This window comes from Callithrix jacchus, chromosome 6, assembly GCF_049354715.1.
Source record: "Callithrix jacchus isolate 240 chromosome 6, calJac240_pri, whole genome shotgun sequence".
NCBI classification, from domain to species: domain Eukaryota; kingdom Metazoa; phylum Chordata; class Mammalia; order Primates; family Cebidae; genus Callithrix; species Callithrix jacchus.
In genome coordinates this window covers 125,091,770-125,104,221 of record NC_133507.1, presented here as the reverse complement: position 1 = coordinate 125,104,221, position 12,452 = coordinate 125,091,770, and positions in this window count along the sequence as shown.

Genomic DNA, 12,452 nt, shown 5'->3' with positions numbered 1-12,452 from the left:
GCCATACCGAATCTACTTTTAGAAATAAAACACACACTGTTTTCTATGCTGTTAATTGTTTTGTTTTGCTTGTTTGTTTTGAGACAGAGTCTCACTCCATTGCCCAGGCTCAAGTGCAGTGGCGGGATCTCGGCTCACTGTAACCTCTGCCATCAGGGTTCTAGCAATTCTCCTGCCTCAGCCTCCCAAGTAGCTGGGATTATAGGCACCTGCCACTGTGCCTGGCTAATTTTTGTATTTGTAGTAGAGACGGGTTTTCCCCATCTTGGCCAGGCTGGTCTTAAATTTCTGACCTCGTGATCCACCTCCTTGGCCTTCCAAAGTGCTGGGATTACAGGTGTGAGCCACCGCACCCAGCATCTATGCTGCTAATTGTAAGTAGCATCCAACACGTGGCACCAATTCCTCCTCACCAGAATAATTGTGAAACCCTTCCCCGAGAGTGGTGAGTACTGAGCTGGACACCTAATAGAAAGAATAATAACAACGACAATGTTCTTTTTTCCTGTTTCTTTTTCTTGTTAGATCTGTTAGTTGCCAGGAACCTCACATTCATTATCCCTTACCTTCAGAAGTACCCTATAAACAAAGTAAGTAGTGTCCCTGAATTGTCCCCATTTAATCTGTGAGGAAATTGCCAGAGAAGTTAGTTTGCCTTACTATATGATATTTAAACGAGTATTTGTTTGAGTGAATAAGTGAGGATGAATTAATGAAATTAAGTAATAAAGTGAAAGGGGAAGTTGGATCTTCTAGAACTGGTCTAGTAATGCTTCTGCTTTTGTCATATTAGCAATGAGTCTAGCTTTTTTTCCCGCCATCTCTTCAATATTTCATGTCATGGCTGGCATTTCCTGATAGTGGCTCCAAAATACTAATTTCAGAGCATATTCATATGTTCCTGTCTGCAATGCCTTATAGTTCTGTTTTTTGAATACAGAGATTTTTGACCCAAATAAAGATATTGTATTTCTGCCCTTAATAGTTCACATATGGATATAATGCCATAAATAGTGAAAGAACTCTAAAATACCTTGACAACCTATTTATAAATGTTTTTTGTCAAGGGAAACTTTTGCACTTAATTTTTTAAGTTTATTGGAGTTTTTTAGGTTTATTGGTTTCTCTTTTATTATAAAATATTATAAACTCATTACAGAAAGTTTGACAAAACAAAGTAATAGAAAGAACTATTTATAAATACACGTAATATCACTTTTGAAAAACAACCATTGTTAGTATTCTGTTGTGCTATATTTCCTTTTGGTTGTCTTTCTATGCATAGGTCTTTTTTTCTGCAAGGATAAGAAATATTTTTATGCCTATCATTCCTTGTTTCTCTTAACTTTTAGTCTTGAAAAGGGGCTTGTCATTCTATAGTCTTTTTAATCATCATTTTTAATGACAGCCAAGAAAGATACTTAATGCATTATTCTCTGGGCAACAATCCCTACGTTCAAGTTCAACAATTACAGAATAGTTAAGTATGTCCACTTGAATGTATCTAGTACAAAGTATTTTTGAAATTTACATTTGTTTCCTTAGAAGGTGGAGATATATACAATTCTTCACCCCAGAATTTATGAGCTCTGCCCTAACTTGCTTTGTGGTATCTCTATTAAATATTGACTTTAACAGGTTTGGTAAAAGCCATCCATTTGTTTCCTCACTAATAGTTTGCTATTTATCTATTTGATGTTTGCAATTGCTTAAGCTTGCTCCCTTGAGTATGACAGAAAAGATGGCAGATATTCCTAAAGGCTCTTCTAATTCTCAGGCCTACCAAAGGCCCAAATTGCCAGTTTGCCCATGCTTATTGCAGCAAGTGAAACAATATAGTTCAAAAACACAGAAAGGCAAGGCTAATTATATCCCTCCTGCCCCCACTTCACTTCCACCCCCTGAGGTGACCCATACTAACAATCCGGTGGACATCCTTCCAGCTTTTTCCTTCTTCCTGGTTCATAATACCACTACAAGCATGCATAAAGATCCATAGAGTCCAGATGAAACTATATGGTATTTGAGATTTGCTTAAAATTGTTTATTTGCTTAATTTGCTTGAAAATTTATATATATGTAAAAATACACAAACATATACATCCTTTTACATAAAAAGGATTTTTTTTTTGAGACAGAGTCTGTCTCTGTTGCCCAGAAATTGTGCTGTAGCACAATCCCTCTGCCTCCCGGGTTTTCAAGTGATTCTCCTGCCTCAGCCTCCTGAGTTGCTGGGACTACAGGCACGTGCCACCATACCAGCTAATTTTTGTATTTTTAGTAGTGATGGGTTTTGACCATATTGGCCAGGCTGGTCTCAAACTCCTGACCTTGTGATCTGCCCACCTTGGCCTCCCAAAGTTCTAGGATTACAAGCCTGAGCCACTGAGCCTGGCCTTACGTAAGCAGGATTATATTTTACATGGCAGACTATTTTAAAACAGCCTCTTTTTTTTTTTTAAACATGCCTCTACCTCTTATATCCATGTACACTACAGTGACCCTGACCTACTCTCCACCCTCATACCTCATGTTAACAACCAGTGTGTGCCCATCTGTACTTTTTATAGACATATAGCCACATATAAGCATATTTATGCATATACATATATACAGATATTAATAAATCATCAGATAAATATTAGGATTTTAGTAGAATCATCAGGAAATAATAGGATTTTTAATATCAGATAAATAGTAGGTTGCTTTACAAGCATGAGATCATAGTATGCATATCTCTCTCTGTATCTGGTTTTTCTTCTTCAACAATACTTTATGACAATCGCTGTAAGTCCATTGTTTTCATTCTTTTTAATGATTATGTGTTATTCTGTAATGTCAATGTACTCTTATTATCTATTTCCTTATTTTTAGGCATTTACGCTATTTCCAGTTTTTTAGCACTACAGCCATGCAAAATAAACATCTTGTACTCATATTCTTACCTACCACTGCTTATATTTCTTTTTTTCTTCTTTTTTTTTTTCTTTTGAGATGTAGTCTCACTCTGTCGCCCAGGCTGGAGTGTAATGGTGCAATATTGGCTCACTGAAACCTCTGCCTCCCAGATTCAATCAATTCTTCTGCCTCAGCCTCCCAAGTAGCTGGGACTACTGGCGCATGCCACCATACCCAGCTAATTTTTTGTATTTTTAGTAAAGACTGGGTTTCGCTGTATTAGGCAGGATGGTCTCGATCTCCTGACCTCACGATTCACCCCTCAGCCTCCCAAAGTGCTGAGATTACAGGCGTGAGGCACGGCGCCCAGCCTGCTGCTTATATTTCTATGAGATAGGGTCTCCACAATTGGGATTGCTGCATTAAAGAACATATGAACTTTTAGTTTCAAAAGATGTAACCAAATTGCTTTCTTCACAGGCTGTAAGAACTTAACAACATAAATATATAAGAATTTGCATTTCCCTGTCTCCAACAACAGCGGGTGTTTTTATACCCCTCACACTAACAGCAGTTCAGAAAAGAGATCCCCCATGTCCACTTTAATTTGCATTTTCTGCTAGCTAGTTTGAGCATCTTCTCAAATCTTCTTATATTCCACTGACTATTTAGATTTACTCCTGTAAGAACTATTTACTCATATTATTTGCCCATCTTTCCTATGAGTTGTAAATAGCCATCTTAATTAAAAATTTTTTCCAACTCTCTCATTTGCCTTTGAGTTTGTTTATAGTATCTTCTGCCTGGCAAAGAGGTTTTGTGGTTCATTTGTTTGTTTTTGAGTCAGTGGCATGAACCTAGCTCACTCTAACCTTGAACTCCTGGGCTCAGGCAATCCTCCCACTTCAGCCTCCCAAGTAGTTGGAACCACAGGCATGTGTCACCACACCCAGCTCATTAAAAAAATTTTTTTTGTAGAGACAGGATGTAGTTATGTTGCCCAGGCTAGTCTTAAACTCCTGGTCTCGTGATTTTCTTGCCTCGGCCTCCCAAAATGCTAGGATTACAGGTGTAAGCCGCCTCGCCCAGTTGTGTTTTTTGTTTTTTTGTTTTGGTTTGTTTTGTTATACTGCAAGTATCTGTCTTTATATATTATACAGTAAAATATTTCTGTCTTTTATAGCTCCTGTGTTGCCTGCCTAGTTAAGAAGTTCTTCCCTCATCTCCCAAGTTACATAGGTAAGTCTCCCAGATTTTTTCCTAATCTTTTACATCCTTTCTTATCACAACTCTCTAGTATTTAGTCTAGCCATGTTTTTCATTAATTTTTGATTAATTTGGATAATTATATTTTGCTAAAAAGTTATCAGTTTTTTTTATGTTTTCAAATGTGTTGCTATTGAATTATATGTGGTATTATCTTACAATTGTTTTAACCTCTTGCTTTCCTGTAGTTGTATTACCCTCTCATTCCTAATATTATATACTTTTGCTCTATCTTTTTTTTTCTTTAATCTGATCCTTTTATCTACTTATCAGTTTTCACCAAGAACCAGTTTTTAGATTTATTTAGCCTCCATACCATTTTAAAATTTTTTATGGTGCTAATTTTAGCTACTTTGTTTTTTCTTTCTTTTCTTTTTTTTTTTTTTTGAGATGGAGTCTCACTCTGTGGGGAGTATAGTGGTATGATCTCAGCTCACTGCAACCTCCACCTCCCAGGTTCAAGCAATTCTAATGCCTCAGCCTCCCAAATAGCTGGGATTACAGGCATGCACCACCACTCCCAGCTAATTTTTGTATTTTTAGTAGAGGCAGGGTTTCACCATGTCGGTCAGGCTGGTCTTGAACTCCTGACCTCAGGTGATCCTTCCGCCTCAGCCTCCCAAAGTGCTAGGATTACAAAGTGCTAGGAGAGCCACAGCACCCAGCCAATTTTAGCTACTGTCTACATTAGTTTTCTCTTAGGTTACACACATTCAAATAGTATAATACAGTATCCACTTTGATTTAACTATACATGGTTAAATGGATATAGTTACCCATTTCCATTTAACTATACATCTTGCAATATTCCTTTCATACCACTAATTTCTCCCCAATTTTCTTGAGGTCTTTGGATTTATTTTGTTGTTTGCTTAAAATCTTTCCACAGTAGGGCCAGGCACAGGGCTCATGCCTGTAATCCAGCACTTTGGGAGGCCAAGGCAGGTGGATCACAAGGTCAGGAGTTTGAGACCAGCCTGACCAAGATGGCGAAACCCCATCTCTACTAAAAATACAAAACTTAGCCAGGCACGTTGGTGGGTGCCTGTAATCCCAGCTACTTGGGAGGCTGAGGTAGGAGAATCGCTTGAACCGAAGAGGAGGAGGTTGCAGTGAGCTGAGATTGCACCATTGCACTCTAGCCTGGGCAACAGAGCCAGACTCCACCTCAAAAAAAAAAAAAAAAAATCTTTCCGCAAGTAACTTACTCAGATTTTGTTAAGGTTCTCTTTGATTATTTTATTTGCTCTTCCTCTCTGTGGCTGCTGGCCCCAGTGGTGCAGTATTTTCTTTGGTCTATTCTTGAAGATACTTTAGCAGTAGCAATCTGCAGACTGGTGGAAGTGCAGCAATCTCTGATCCTCTGACCCATTGCATCAGTGAAAAGGTTTCTAAGCCTCTGCTGAGGAATTGAGAGGCTACTTCTCTTCTCCATGGTCCTCTCATGCTCACTCAACCTCAGAAGTGGAAAGAACCCAGCCTTCCCTTTCAGCCTCTGGGTACCAAAAAGACAGGAACACTCATGCTAACCAATGTCAGCCTTCTTCCTGAGTGCTCCGCAACGTCCATGAGCCAAGCCTTTCCCAGGAACTGCAGCTTTCAAACATTTCCCAAGGCTTTGCCTGGGTTTTATCTGGTTTTAGGGTAGTAGCAGGGTTGGAAGCTCAGCTACTGGTCTCTGGCTTATGCCCTCCAAGCTCCACCTACCTCCCAGCCCCAACTCCTAGTTAGCCAGGAAGAGGTTGGAGTTTGGAGTGTTCAGTAATTAAAGAGAAGGGCAGGTGAGACTTGCTAAGCCATCATCTTTCCAGCATGCCCTGTTCCATGTTTAATAATACCTTGATTATGTAAATAACCATGATTTAGTGTTGTCCTTCACTGATGTAGGATGTGCTCCTCCTTCAAGCAGCTCCCTTACATTACGCAATACCACCTGACCCAAACCACCTCCTTGAAGAGTTTCCTGCTTAGTTGATGCACCAGTAAATCCAACTCTAAGGGACCTGGTTCAGAAAGCACTGTGACCATTTATCTTTTTTTATTTGAACAACTTTTCTCTAGGGGTCAGTTCCCCACTGTCTGTATCTCGAAGTGGAAGCCAGAAGGACCCAATAATTTGCCTCATCCTTAACACATAAAGTAAAGGGACATAGATTGCCATGTCCTTTATGCTTTCAACCTATATGCTTTACTTTACATGTTAAGGACAATCAGAAGCTTTCATCAGAAACTTTGACTCTTGCGGTGATGACACAAAGATCTAGGGATGGCTGAGAAATTGTATGTGTCTCCAGATGATCTGGAAAGTCTTCTATTTGATTAGGTTCATTTGCCTTTAATCAATAAGGTCATAGTCAGTCGATCAGATAGCACAAAGTTGGTTTATTTGTTAGGATTTGGTTTGGCAAATAGTCCCAAAATAATAGTGACTTAAATAAAACAGCTGTTTATTTCTTCCCCATATGAATAAAGTCCAGAGGTCAGAAGCAGTCATGAGCCCCTCTATAAGGTCAGAAACCCAGGTCCTCCTATCTTTGCTCTGCAGCACTGAAGTTCTGTCTTTGTCTCTATTTTCCAAGGTGACTTGCCATTCCATCCACACTTCAGGCCCCAGGAAAGAGGACCCCAGTAGGGCACTCTTTTCCTTTGAGAACATTTTCACAAAGTTACAAATTAACCTCTGCTCACGTACGATTGGCCATTATTCAGTTACATGGCCATACCTCACTGCCTATATGCCGGGTGCCTTCATACCCAGCTATAAATTCTGTCACTATGTTGGAAGGAGTGAATAAATTTGGCACAACGGAAGTCTCTTCACAGTTGACGAATAAATTTCTAAGGAAAACAATTTTCTACTTTAACAACTTTCCTCATTGAACATTCTACAAACATAATCTTTTATAACAAACATTCAAAGTCCCAAGATTATAAGTCAGCAGGTTTTGAAACTATTAAAACTATTAAAATTCCATTATTTCAGAAAAGTCTTTGCTCTTTTTTACTGAAGAGCAGTAGACAGAAACTCAACATAATAATAAGAAAGGGAACAGAAACTAAATTAACCCAAATTTTATGGTCCCTGGTAGGCAAACATTTTCTAACTTGCTTTCTTATCTCTCACAACAAAATGTCAAGAAGCTAACTCAGAGTTTTGTATCCCCAAAGCACAGTTTCTTGGCAACGGTCTTTTATTATCTCAAGATTCCTATTGCTAAAGATTTAAATTTACGATTTTAGCTTAATTTAATCAATGCTGAATTAATGAATTTGGGGCTTATGTTTTTTAGGTCTATAGTCATCCATTCTTCAGTACTGGAGTCAACTCCAGTTGTCTTACAAGAACATCTAGAAGCACCGGCTGCTCACTGGGATTCTCCCACAGCACATGATTAGAGAAGGGGGATGACTGTATTTAGATGTAAATTTTCAGTGGATTTCTCTGGTTCCTCACAGTCTTAAAGGCTTGTCCAGGAATATAATCTAGAGTTCACTAGAAGTAATATTTGTGAAGGACTTCTTCATTGCATTGGGCACACTACAAGTTTATCCTCAAATCAAACCATCCCAGATTTGCACGCTGTGTTCTGTGCCTCGTAGAATTAATTTCACTGATGTGAGTTTTGGCATTCGTGTCATAGATATTAACATGTATTGTAAAGAATGGCCCTGTGAAACTTGTTATTGTACTTGCAGGGAAGATGATGTCAAGGGCATTATTCACTGACTTGCCCTCTGAATCACAAAAAAATTACTATTGTCTCATCGTAAAAAGTAGTAGGTGGAATCCAAGGTGGGTTGCTTCAGCTGCCCTGGCATGTTGGCCGAAGGGCAACTGTCAGGATAACGAATTTTAATACTGCCTAGAGAACAGATGTTTGGAAATCATAGTATTTGCCTGTAAAACCCAGAACACAACTTCTAAACTTTGAAACTACCTCTGTGGAAAGAGCTCCAAGTGTGTTTTCAGGACAGAAGAAAGAAACCTGAAATAAACACAGATACACACACACACCACAATGGTGAAAGAGGAGGATAGAAAATTCAGCCCAGGAGAAAAATATATCAAAGAAGCCCATTTCCGCCAGAAGCCCTCCTGGCTTTGGCAATCATGGGAGACCCAGCCTGCCTTCCTGCTTCTGCCAGACAGCCAACAGGAAAAGCTGCTTTTAACAATAATTGTCAGCCTGGAAAAGTTTTCTCCAACCCTGGTTGTTGGCAGCTTGGGACAGAAATAGGAGCTGGATTGATTTTTGCTTTTAGCAACTGCTAAACCTGTAATCTGAAGGTCAATCAATGAAGATAGGAGAGTCTGCATTCAGACTGACATATAAAGGAGAAAGAAAGTAATAATCATAAATAATAATAGAACCTACTTCCTAGAGATATGAGGGCTAAATGAGGTAATACATGTAAAGACTTTGCCTAGCACATGGTAAACATTGCATAAATGATTATTATCATCAATTACAAGGTTCAAGTCTACCTTTAGTATCGGTCAAAATAAACTGACCTTAATATATTATGTAAATGGTCAAGGCATCCAGCCAGCTACAGGAAGGGAAAATGAGGAAGGAAACAAAGAAAGTCTAGACCCTAAGTTCAAGATTAAAGGATTATTTTTAAGGTCTGGCATTTTGTTTTGTTACAAGTTGGTCTAAAATTGTACTTCATAATTCCACTAAGTTCATTCAAAAAAATTGATATTTTAAATAAATACTTCCTAATCAGAGAGCAGAAAACTCCTAAAGAGTTTAGGGGATTATGTCAAAGTGTGAAAAAAATCCATAGATACTGATATATTTGTATGTTGGGATCAACAAAAAGCAAATTTGTAAAAAATAACCAAATTCTTAGAGGTTTCTTATCATTATCTCCTCAAGCAAAACACTATTATGTGGAAAAGCGATAAGGAAATCAGGGCACATGGTGTTTGTTTTGTTTTGTTTTGTTTTGTTTTCCATCCCTTTGGTCAATGGGCAACATGACGTTCTTTGAAGAGATTAATGCTTTTCTATTTCCAATAATGGCAGGCCAGTTTTTTAGACCAATCCTTTCACCGAAAATAAATGAAGGTATGTATCTGCCATTTTATGGTTTTTCTTCCTGGGCTCTTCTTGGTACATGAATAAATTGTGGTCTCCATGTTCAAGGAGTTCATAGGGACTCTTACAAAGTAAGAGTTTTCATGCATAATTGAAGAGATGACACAGAAAAATCAAAGTGGGGTTAGTGAGAGGAGTTAATCTTGAGCTATACTTGAAGGCTAGGAACTGCCAGAGTGGCACGGGGAAGGTATTCCAGGTAGAAAGCGTAATCAGTTTCCAGAAGGAGGGATTTAAGTCCTGGGCATGGACAGCAAGTGAACTGGCTGGGCTAGAGCAAAACGACCCTGTTGAGGACTGTAAAAATCCAGGTTCTTCTATATGAGCCCCACAATGCCTGGCACAGGACATTGGAGGAGTAGGTCATAAATATATTCTGGTTGATTAGTTAAGTCCGCCTGACTCCAGTGCAACGCTTGTTTACTAGAGTAGGCAATGAAGCTAAAGAGATATGAAGGGGTAGAGAGGTGAATCCTCATGTGGAGGACATATTGTTGGCCTTCAATTCTGAGAAACTGGGAAACTGAAACTAAACTAAAAAACCTGAACAAACTCTGCCTGGTATCTCGGTTTATTTTGACCTTCTCAACTGGACTCATAACCACTTATTGTGCAGTTTTGATTTACTTACACTCAATTCTTCGTCTCATCACTGACAAGGAAGAGGGAAGAGAAATTGTATCCTATGGAAGGAATACTGTTGGCCTTCAATTCTGAGAAACTGGGGAACTGAAAAGAAACTAAAAAATCTGAACAAACTCTTCCTGGTTTCTTAGTTTATTTTGGTCTGTCAAGTAAAGGACAAGAGATGTGCAGAGAAATTCCTCTAAGATTCTGAGTTAGAAAAACGCTAGTGACTTAGCTGAGACAACCTTCTCCTTTTACACTTTTTCAATTGCTTGGCCTGCTTAAACAATGTGTGGCTCTACTCTCCATAAGCACCTTGCTACCTGACAGAGGTGAGTATGGGGCACATCCATGATTTTAACTGGCTCATGGAGAACCTCTTCTTTTCCTTTATTAAATCTGGAGGTTATTTCTTGAGCAATTAATTCATGGTGATAAAAAAAATCCAGCAATATATTTACCACCAATCTTTAGATAAACATGAAAATGTTTAGATTTTGTCATCTGTTTTCATTGCTCTGTATGAAATAGGATTTTCAAAGGAATCTTCAACCTGGTAGTCATAAATAAATGACTAAATTAGCTTTGATTTTAGAAGCCGATATTGATGATTGCTCTTCTTTAAAATTCACAATTTCTAAGAATATACAATTTAAACACTTGAATTATAGTGGTCTGTATGGATTTAAAATCACAAAGCATAACTAATTTCATGGCCTATAGAAAGGCTTTTTCTGGTTCTTCCCTTTTGACATAAATGCAGAATCTCTGCCTTGTAACATTAAATGGAAACATCCCAGAAAAATGATAACCAAATTGCTGGTTTGGCTTTAAGATCCAGTGATTTTCTTTCAGATGAACCCCAGGGTACAATGAATTGTCATGGGGTTTTCCATACTGAGAAAAGTTTCAAAGTTGCAGATTGAAAACCTCCATTGAAACAAATGCATTATGTCACTTGAAATAAGAGCATCTGTACATACTTCACAAAATAATTTTCTTTGTTCAGCAGAGGAAGGCCAGATGATGCAATATCTAGCTTCCAGCTGCGCCTTCCTCACTGGCAATTCAGCCTCTTTTAGTGCTATTTGAAAGACTCCTGACCACTTACTGTGCAATTCTGATGTGCTTACACTCAATTCCTCATCTCATCACTGACAAGGAAGAGGGAACAGAAATTGTATGAGAATGCATGTGTCCACAAAGCAACAGAACGATGGTTATCTTTCCCTTAGGCATTATTTTTTAAACACAAACAGCACCAAAGGAAGAGGGAAATCAGTCAGAAGCCTTGGGGATTCAAATGAAGGAAATCCTCCCACAGGATAAAGCTACACATCCTATAGAAAGTACACAAACAGCATTCTAAGCTGGACGTTGTTATGATTGCTCAGAAGTTTTACCTTTCCCAAGCTCTTTAAACTATGAATTGTTTCATTCTGCCAAAATAGATGAGCTAATAATTTGGCTGCCTGCTATTAGGAGGTTAAAAGACAAGCAGAGAAGTCCCATAAATAAAACATAACCAAAATATTTCAGTTGATTTAAACACAGTCTTAGCACTTTAGAATTGATAATATTATCAGGGCCAAATGTTGAATAAGAAATACTCAAAATAAGAGTTTTGAGTTGAAACAGCTGTTAAATCAGCCATTTAATGAAGGAGAAAAAAATGTTCCAATTGTTTCATAATGTAAAAACACCTGAATGGCTGATAAGATTTTTAACTTTTCAAATTGTTATTGATTGCCATTGTCTAGCCTTTGATTGTTCTGAATCCAGAAAACTGAACTACTTATTTTCTGAAACTTTGCCCCAAGATAGATGTCTATGCTCTGGTACAACAATTTTTTTTAATAAACGAGTAAGATTCATGGCTTCAAAGTGTCTTATGTGGACCTTCAAAGGCTTCATGGTACACCACCATGAAGATGTGTCCTTGGTTTAGGCTCTTGGAAGCAATTATGGTTTTTCCCTCTTATCCCTGCCCTCTTACCTGTATCCTATCATGAACAGAGATGTACACCAACATCAAGCCTAAAAAGTTAACCATTCTTTAACCGAAAAAGCCAGGTGAGTTTTTGCTTGCTGGTTTTGTTTCTGTTCTCAAACCAGCCACAACCTCTGGTGACCAGCAATGGGAAAAATGGAAGGAGCTCTCTGATCCTGTCCCCAGCTTCCCTGCCCATCACTCGTGCACACCCACATCCTCCTCAGGCCCGTAGGGTGACTTTATGATGACCACTGGCATGTTTAGATTTCTCAGATGTAGGAAGAACTTCAAAGCACAAATTCTTTTCATGGGGACACAAGTTTTAAACGATGTTTCATAACTGCATGCAACAGAAAAAATGGGGTCATCTAGGGATACACTTAACATTCCTGGGATTCTGGACATACTACCATGCTCACATAATTCTGTAACTAGAATGTTATAGTAAGCTTTTGCTCTAAGCAATTCATGGTAGACAATTTAAATAGACATCAAATGTAATGTGTTGTGAAGAGAGGTGCTGCCTGTGGCTCCAAGGTTCTTTAAATGAGTCAGTATATGCA